We start from the raw sequence: 10,739 nt of genomic DNA on the forward strand, positions 1-10,739 counted from the left end.
CCATGTTAAGGGTTTTAAGCAAAAATTTTAGTTAGTTGAGTATGCTATAAGACTTCATGCTGAGATAAATCAAATCAACTATTTAACAAAAAGGCTTACATCACTTCTCTTTTGAAACATCAAAACCGGCCACTTGCATTAAGTCTCCTTCATTTTTTTTTCTTCTATTCTCCCTTTGCCAAAAACCGGTCCTTCACAAAGCTCCAAGCATTCAAAACTTTCTCTATTCTTCCCTCACCAAAAATCAAGCCTCATTCTACCTTGCATACTCTCAAAAGTCTCCATATTTCTCACCCCAAATCTAGTTTAAGTTGAAGGAGAAGAGGAGGATTACAAAGACTTTCAAGAGAGAGTTCTTCAAGGGTAAATTCTTGAACTCTCCATTATTTTTCTAGCTAACCTTAAGCTTGAAATTATGGATGTAATTTTTGGTTCCTTTGAGGCTATGGTTGTAATAAGGGTGTGTGAGTTTTACGGTGGTTTGGTGAGTTTTGGGGTTAGTTTGATTAGTATTATGCGGTATGTTTAGGTTTGGTTTAAGTTTGCTTATTTTGGGTTAGAAGAAAAATTTTTCGGTTACTTTGAACACGAAAATGAGGACCCTAGAGCGAGATTTTTCAGTGTTTCAAAATTTGTACTTATAGTTCTCGATATTTTGAACATTTTTCTGTGACTGTGACAAAACCCAGTTTCGACTCTAAATATAAGTTTTAAAGCCATTTTTAAAAAACGGACATGATGTCCAAAACAGTTTTGGAAAAAAAACTGGCAGCCACTGTTTCAGCCAAACAAGGCCTATAGATGCTGAATTTCAGCTTTCTCTAAAAACGACAATTTTAGATCTCGACGAGACGAAAAATTATCGTGAAGAACATATTTTCAAAATCGGACTCTAAGATGTAGTAAAATATAGATTTCAGAAACTGCACAGTTTTAACTAAACAAAACTAACACAGTGTTGGTTTTTAACAAAAGTTTATCAAAGAACCCGAGAAGTGATTTTAGTAAAATACTATGGTGTTAGACATCATTTGAACGAAAATATTCATGAAGAAAGTTTTCAAGAAAAATGATTTCTTTTAAAAACTTAATAGTTTTTCGAGCAAAACATCCCGACGGGCACCTACGAGTCCAATATGTTAGGTCCTTAAATTTACAAAGATTGGATGTGGGTCTAACGCACACATTAATTTAGGAGACCCTGCTTAAGTCTAAATTTCAACGGTCTAAGAGTTAGAACGCCGTTACTAAGTCTCTAGGTCAAATTTGGTCTTAGTGATAGAACAAGTCCAATAAGGTAAATTATGGAGAATAAGTTACTAGATTGGATAATTGATTTCAATCTAGACATAAGTATGTTAAGGGTAATTAAGAAAAATAAGATTTTAAGGATTTAATAAATTGATCCTTATAGTAAATTATCCTTCAGTAAAGGAAATGAATACATGCCTTAAGTAAAGGGCTAGATTTCCTTCATAAGCTGCTAAAATAGAATAGCAAACGACATATAATCTCACACTCTCAATGGGTGTTCATTTCAGAAGTAAGCAAGTAAGAAAATAGGCTGTTTGGCAAAAAGTGGATTCCAACTTTGTAAATCAGGTAAGTAGGAATCTCGCCTATAGTATGAATAGATTTTAAAGAAAAAGTTACACATGTTATATATGCATGTTTATGCTTTAAGTATTGTATGTGATGTCATGTCATACTACATACACCTTAATAAGTCAAGAGGAACTTATAAGAATAATCTCAGTTGAGTGCCGTACTAGCCTCTGAGAGGGAGGTAACTCAGGCTCCGTAAGGGAGAAGAAAAAAATAATAATGTATCTGAGAGGGAGGCATTCAGTTCAGTTTATAATCACGGTGTCGTTGGGGACTTTACAAACCCTCACATCCCGATGATTACGCGCAAGTGGTATGAGCACTTGGGCCCATCAGTAAGAAAGATAAGATAAGATAATAAGACTCTGATAAGACATCATAATTAAGCATAATCAGCTCATGCATATTTATTCATGTGAACTTACAGTTATTTTGCGAGAGATAGTTCTTACTTGCTAAGCGAAAGCTCATTCAGATACGTTCATGCTGTAGGTAAGAAACCTATCAGCAATTCTTGAAGGGCAGTGGCGAGCGGCGGACGAATGGTGGAGATGGGAATGGATACCGCTCACACTTAAATCTTCCGCAGTAAGTTTAAGTAAAATCATATGATTCAAGGTTTCAAGCATGTATGTTTGAAAAGTATATGTACATACGTATGTTAAGAGAACCGAGGTTGTAGCTAATAACCTTAGTCTTGAGCATTTAAGTTTTAGAACGTTGCAACAATGCATGCAACAAATAAACGAACTTTAAACGTGACGATTTAAATGATTGATTTTGAAAGGACTTTAAGAAGTACTTAAATTTAAGATTCCTCACGAATTTCATTTTAAAGTCAAATTAGATAGCCTGGTTGTATTGGCTAGTTTTAGAAAGGCTTTTAAAGAGTATTTGAAACAAGAGTTCAAATGTCGCTCAGTTCGAAAGACGTTTTTATAAGGTTTTATCTTAGTTGAAATTAAGAAAAGCTTTAAAAAATTTAGTGATTCATTTTTCGAAATTATTGTTATGATTTATGAAATTATTCCTTCTTATATTTAAAAAAAAAAGTTCTGTAAATTTTAAGAAATCCCAGTAAGTACAAGTTAATTTCAGTTACAGTGACGGCTACCTAGGATGGTCGTCACACTATATCCGATTAATCTCTATTAGTAAAGTATAATTATTCGTGTATGGGTTTTTATAGATGCTCAGAATATGAATGAAACGTAAGGAAAGGAGAAGAACACCAGAAATTATAGTAATTCACTCTCAATGTAAAAGCTACGTTCACTTTGAGAAATTTCTCTCTTTCTTCCTTCTTTATTTTGATTACAAGGGGCTCAATTCTCTCAAATGATCCTCTCGGTCTCTATCCTCTCTCTTGGGTCATGCCTCTTTTATATCTCACAGATTACACGTTGGGGAAAACCGAGACAAATGGTTACCCTACAGTTGCTCTCGAGTAGCCTATTATCCTATTCAACTGGACTGCAGCTATATAGTACTTTTATGTATGTTCATCTACCTACCCTGTCTGAAATTACGGCCTTAAGACTTCCTCGGGACTTTCCATTGGGCCGTTTTGGGCGGTTAGTAGGTTAATAATCATTTTTCCTGCCACTGGCTTTGTTTATGCCCGTAAGTAACCTAGAGATTTCTTTCCTATTGCCTCAGGGGGTCTCCTCGGGATCTGAGCCAGACAACTAATCACGTTGCCTTCTCCGCTTTTACTGGGTGTGGGCAGCAAGTCCAAATAGAGCCTTCGTTTTCGTCGATCCTTGCATGGCATTGTCAGCCTACAAGATTTTAGAACCATCTCTGTCTTAACCGCTTGATCAGTCGACTACCATTGTAGATGTTGTACATTACAAGCTCGTTGTTCTTAAGTGTTTCTTCAAGGATTGTCTTAAAGGAACCTGGAGCAGTCGGCTTCTCTCTTGTTACCACAAACGCTCATCTTTGAAACAGCTAAGCTTCAACCAACTGGAACGCTGATTCTTCGACGGTCAGCGCCTATTTGTTGCTTGACGTGACAAGGCATTTGTAGGTACTGGTTTGAGTCTTTTAATACTTTATAAGACAATATAAATAATGCAGAGATGTAAAATGAAAGAACACGAGAGAATTGGTATCGCGGTTCGGTCACAACCTACTCCGCGAGGCCACGCCCAGATGATGAACAATCCACTAAGAATTCTGCTACAATTCAATTGGACTTAATCTCTCCCTTTCTAAAAAGATGCCTATGAACTTGCAATTTCTCAATGGACTTGAACAGCGAGATCCCTTCGACTTTTTAATATTAGAATCCTTCCAACTAAGTTTTTCTTCTAAAAACACTCAAATCATCTCCCTGAATACAAGTGCACACACCTATCTCACAACCCAGAAAAACTAATCAAAAGTTGTACAGAGACTCGAGAGACTCTTTGAATAAATAAGCAAAATGTGAACAGCTTGACAACCTCTTCAATTAATTCACAGAACCAAATCTGTTGCATATCCTTGTCGCAACAATAACTACAGCATAGCTGTCAGGATCAGCTCACTCAAAACTAGTCTGAATCAATCTGCTTAAATCCTGAAATCTTTCCGAAACTAATATACGAATCTGGACACATTCTTAGGAGACAGAGAAAGATCATCCAACTACGGAAACTCAATCAAATATCAATCAAATCACCAATTATCAATTTACCATCTTTGGATCAATAGTTGACTTTTAAAAACAGAAACTCTATTCAGTTTTCAGATCTGTAGAAACTTTTCAAAATGAACTATCCAGCTCTCAATCAAAATCAACCATCCAATCATTCCCAAAATAATATCAATCATAAAGCGATCCGAATCAATACACACTACAACAAAAAGAATTATTAGCGACGACATTTATCGTTGCTAAAATCACAGTATTAGCGACAACATATCATCGCTAAAAAGAAAACAAAATTTTTGAACGACTTGTCATCGCATTCACTATTTGCGACAACATGTCGTTGCACAAAATTTCAGTATTAGCGACGACATGTTGTCGCTAAAATGACATCTTATTCGCGACGACATGTCGTCGCTAATATCTGTTGGCGCCAAAACCAATCTAGCACCAACGATTTTGACGCAAGTTTGTCCACTATTTGCGATGACATGTCGTCGTAAATATTGATTGTTATAGCTGGCGGTGACGTGGCCAAAAAGAGGCAGAAAATTTGGCAGTTTCCTACGAATAGGTTCCAGATATTTCTTTATTTTTTGCGACCACATATTGAAAAGTCGTTGTAAAGAATAGTTCTAGAAAATTCTTTTCAGATCGACTGTTTTTGCGACGACACTTGTCGTCTCAAAAAAGGGTTTTAGAAAATTCTACCATGTACGACCATTTTTTGCAACGACTTGTTTAATAAAGTCGTTGCAAATAACTAAGAATTTAAATTTCCCCAAAAAAAAGGGCGGAAACTTTGGCGGTTTCTTTAAAACTATTTGCGACGACATTTTAACAAAGTCGTCGCAAAAAAAGAGCACGAGTATATTCCTCAAGAATATTCTCAGAAATATTAATGAGGCGAAGTAGAATGACGTCATTTTTATGTTAATTGTGACGACTATTTAATATTTTTTGCGACGACATAATGTCGTCACAAAAATCCACCTATATAACCGCATTCGCGGAACTCTTTTCTCCATTTTTTCCGATGACCCTCTCGGTTTTCTCTCTCATTCTCCATCCAAAACCTCTAAAAACCGTCCAAAAACTCTAAAAAGGCGTAAAAATATCATTCTATCTTCAAATCCTTCATTTGTGGAGAAAAATATTCTGAAAAACTCTAAAAAAATGGAGTTTTCACCTCGCCGTCACCGCCCGTTTTTCCGGCCTTCATCGTCATTTTCCGGCTATTGTCGCCCTCCCAGCCATGCTGCCATACCGTTTTCCAACCCCCAGTGTTTGTATTTTGTGAGTTAATATTTTGGTATTTTATAAATTGATTTTGGTATTTTGGTTGTGGTTTGTGGTTTTGTTTTGGATTTTGAATTTAGTTTGTGAATTATAAATAAGAATTGAAATTAAAATTTGTGGTAATTAGATTGAAATTTGTATGAAATTTGTTTGATGATGATTATGTGATGATGATTAAAAAATAGGCAACCTACGGAAATATTAAGAAATTAAAAATAATGAATTATATATATGATGATTAAATAGACGGAATTTTAATTACTATTATATTATTAATTAAAAAAATTAAAAATAGAATGTTAAAGACATATTACAATAGAACTTGTGTTAATTTTCATAAAATTTGATAAAACTTCATAGCAGGTAATCATGTCTAGCCCAGTCGCTACTTGTGCTGGCTCTTCAGGGGAAGCGCCGCCTTCACCCAATCCTTATAGGTTGTCATCACACTGTGAGTCTAGTATGTTAGAACATAATTATAAATTTGTTAAATTAATTACATCAATATTATATGATCACTAAATATATTTCATTCTACAGCACCCGATGCCGCACCTCGATGACGTCGTAAGTATACTCATAATTTATGGAGCAGTTTCTGGGCACTCACATAGGACACAAGACTGGAGTGGGTCACACACTCTCACAAAAGGTTTATCGAGGGGATACGTCGTCATCTGGCTCATGCTCGACAAGATCTTCTACGACACGTTCGAACCCACACGTAGAAGAATACTTGTAACAAATGTGATACTAGTGATACTGCTAATTTAAGAGATTAGATTTTTATTAATGTAACAATTTTTATTTCCGTTCATTTCTACTATAATTACATTTTTTATTTTATTTCATTAATTACTTTTTACAATAATAATTTTTATTTCTATTTTTTATTATTTATTATTTATATTTAATATTGGGTTTAAATATATAGTAATATACAACATTAATTATTAAAATGAGAAAAAATAAATAAAAAATTAAAATATTATTTGCAACGATAAATGTGGTCGCAAAAAATATAAACCACGTCAGCTAATTCTGCATCTTTTGCAACGACTTAATTCGTAAAATGTTGTTGCAAATACTCAATGCATTATCATCTTAACGATGTAACTGACGAAATAATTGCAGCGACTCATTTGTGACGATTGTTGTCGTAAATATAATTGCGACGACTGATTGTCATCACAAAAATTATTTTTGCGACGAAACAATTGTAGCGACGGATTTGCAACGATAAGTGGTCGCAAAAAATGTATTTACGATGACTTTAATGGCCACATAAAGTCTATTTATTATCTGATGTGGCAAGGTAGATTTTCTCCGTAACACTTATGAGTCTCCATTTTCTGTTAATAGTCTAGAATTATGACTTCCTATGTATGGAGTGTGGACTACGATACCATTTAACATGTTAATTTGGTTTACGCGGGACATGCATGCGTGGAAAAATTGCGGTAGATTATAATTAGTCGCGTTGAGGACTAGAAGTTTGTTATTCAATCATAATAATATAAGAGGAAGACTGTACAAAATCCAGTGTCACATTCTACAGAGAGTAGGCCCCACAGAAGGACTTACCAATGTGGGACTCTCCCATAAACTCTATTTTCGTCAAAGTCGTACAATAAATATATAGAAGACTATTGCCCTTTATCAATAAATAAATAAATATATATATATATATATATATAGAGAGAGAGAGAGAGCAGACTATTAAAACTTATTTCCGTAAACTCTGGTTGTTTGAGACTAACAGTTTGTCCCCACCCGAATTATTTTACAAGAAATATTGCTAGGTTCAAGTGAAATATCACTCCCTTTATTATTTTTAATTACGTTCTCCTTAGCCACCACCTCCGGGCCTGAGCTATGTTTGAGTGTAGTCAGCCCGTTCTCCAAGTGGTTGATCTTACCGTGCTAGCCGATGCTTCATTTTGCACAGTGATAACGCTTTCTCTCTCTTAGAGGGGTCTATTTTCTCTGACTTGACTCAGTTTTACAACAAAAATATGTAATGCCTAATTATATACCAGTTTTTTTAGGTTATTACAAGTCTGCCAGTACTAACGTCTTCAAACTTGAAAGGCGGAAAATAGGGAGGAAAAAAATAAACCTCGGGAGAAAAAGTTACCTAAATATTTTTTTAGAAAAAGAAACTGAAGTACGAATTTTATCTTTATATAGTTTCTGATTTACCAATATTTTACTTCGAAAGTATATAAAAACAAGGATGTAAATATATATATATATATGTTATGCATAACAGTGGGTCTTTTCATACATTTCTCTTTTTATTTTTCTCACTTCCGTTTTAGATACACATCTTACATAATTTTTATAAGAGTTAAAATTTACTTTTTATACACCTCTAGTATTCTAAAATTACCCTAAAATATTTCTGTTGATGGTTAAAATTCATCCAACAAATAAAATCACCTCACTACGTATTAACTCACACATGTTGTTGATATATGTTGGTGAGAAAAAATAAGAGAAAATAAAGAACACACAAATTTATAGCTATCACATCAATTGTAGACTACGTCCATTTAGGGTTTTCTTTGGGGATGGGAAGATTTTACTATGAAAAAGAGAATTACAAGACCACTCAAGGGCTAATGCCAAAAATTAATACTTCTCCCTGATCCTCCTAGTCAAGGTACACCTCTATTTATAGCTCTCTAGGTAATAGGGGTGTTCACGGTTCCGGATCCGCGGATTAGAGGTCAAATTGCAATCCAATCTAAAATTATGGATTAAGAAATTCTCAATTTGTGCTCAATCCAAAACTTTTTCGGATTGAATTCAATCTAATTCAAAACCTATCGAATTTTGCAAATTGGACTCATGAATTCACGGATTCCGACCTTTAAAAATATAAATGAATAAATATTCATACAAAATAAACATATCATAACCATAACATAAAGTTTTTCAACCTGAGTCTAAATTGTTAATTCAAGCACACAAATAAATAAATAAATCTAGATTGTTACAACCCCCATTAACAATAACAAAATAGATTCAGTGAAACTCAAAATGAAATCATTATCGCTCATATTTGTTAGTTTAAAGTAATTCAACATCCATAACTTCTGTTGTAATACTTGGGATATTAATTTCAGAAATTATTGTATACATAACATATTTTAAAAAAAATTAAAAAAATAAAAATTTGTATATATAATTTAAAAAATTATATATATATATATGGTTTCATATTCACAGATTTTGCAGATTGAAAAGTGGTCAATCCGCAGTCCGATCCAAAACTATCGGATTGGAAAAATCTCAATCCGTGTCCGATTCAAACCTTTTTTCAATTCAATCCAAAACTTCGGATTGGATTGGATTTCGCGAATCAATCGGATTGACGCATTCTTTAAACACCCCTACTAGGTGATAAACGTGAATTATTTAAATTAAATGAGAAGATTATCTCTAATTTTTCTTTTTAGATCGTCCTTATCTGTTGGAAAAATTCAGAATTGGGAGGATGAAAAGAATAGAGAAAAACAGAAAGAGGGTTTGAGGCGTATAGGAATACTTTCCTTTAAGGTTTTATTTGCCATCACTTCTCAAAGTTTACTAATGAGTTTTTAAAATGGCAAATTACCCTCAAGATACAACAAACCCTTGAACACAATATCCAGCAAAAATATTGAGTTCCAGAACAATCATAATCTGTAATTTTCTGAAGTCCATCAAATAAAGACAGGGATGCATCCATCCTCCTTAAGTGTTACAACCTTTCACATAAAGATACCTTTTCAATTTGATGGTTATCTTTTATATGTTAATGCACTTATATCAATAGTTATTTCTATTGTTAATAAGTGCTCAGATATGTGAGAAAACATATCACAAATAGATGCAATGGTTCGAGACCTTTTCAGATCACTGAAACACACGAAAACACATTTTCCGTTAACAATTTGCGCTGCAGCGCCCAAGAAGCGCAGTGCAGCGCGTCCGTGCGCTGCAGCGCATGCTGCTGTGCGCTGCAGCGCGCGGGGCTCAGCAAAACAGACCCGAGAGGTCTGTTTTGCGCAGGCTGCAACGCCCAAGCGCGCAGCAGCGCGTCCGTGCGCTGCAGCGCGCGCTCCTGCGCGCTGCAGTGAACGCTTGTGTCCGCCCACTCTTCCCAAATGTGTTTTAAGCTAATTTTGTGATATCAAAATTGAGAGATATATTACAATCTCTCTAACAATCCCCCACTAGATTGTAATATTTCTTCAGAATTAACAACGATAAACACATACATACATGAAGATATCTTTCGATTTTAACCTTTACTTAGTGACTATACTTCAAAGTATTCACAAGACAATAGTGTGCTTTGCATTAAACTTTGTCTCTTAAGCAAATACCGGAAATATATCACATATGTATTATCCCAGATTTAAAAACTGTTCCAATCGTTTAGCATTATTCCGGCCTTGTGCTCTATCTTGGATTCATGAACATTTACAAGACTAAACCAAGGTCTTGTTAGGAACGACACCATTCCTTATGTTCACTTAGGTGAAGTTTGAATTATATCTCTAGCTACTATGAGACTCAAACTTCATTAAGAGTATAAACTCAACCTCAAACACATAGCTATTTTTGCACCGATATCCTGGAAGGGACTATTAAAAGTTCGGTGCTAACCCGGTCACATAACAATAATTTGTTCTTACCCATTTAACTATGGAATAGCGGTACACCTATTACATAGTTGGGTTACCATCATTGGTGACTCTTTCAAAGAAAGGTTTCAGTCTCATTCCACTAGATGTTTCTTTGACTAAGTCTCTTGAAAGACCTTTCGTAAAAAGATCCGCTAGGTTCTTATTTGTCCTAACATAAACAATATTAATAACACCATCGGTTATTAATTGTTTAACATATTCATGTCTCAAGCTAATATGTCTAGATTTTCCATTATAAACCTTGTTATAAGCTCTACACAAAGTAGCTTCACTATCACAGTACAAAGAAATAGATGGCATCGGTTGTGGCCACAACTCAATATCAAGCAATAGATTTCTTAGCCATTCGCTTCTTTGCCTGCAGCGGCAAGTGCTATAAACTCACTCTCCATCATAGAGTGAGTTATGCACATTTGTTTCTTAGAAGCTCAAGAGACGGCTCCTCCTGCAATTGTGAAAATCCACCCAGATGTAGATTTATTATCACTTGCACTTGT

The sequence above is a fragment of the Morus notabilis genome, unplaced genomic scaffold (assembly GCF_000414095.1).
Source record: "Morus notabilis unplaced genomic scaffold, ASM41409v2 Scaffold20, whole genome shotgun sequence".
Lineage (NCBI taxonomy): Eukaryota > Viridiplantae > Streptophyta > Magnoliopsida > Rosales > Moraceae > Morus > Morus notabilis.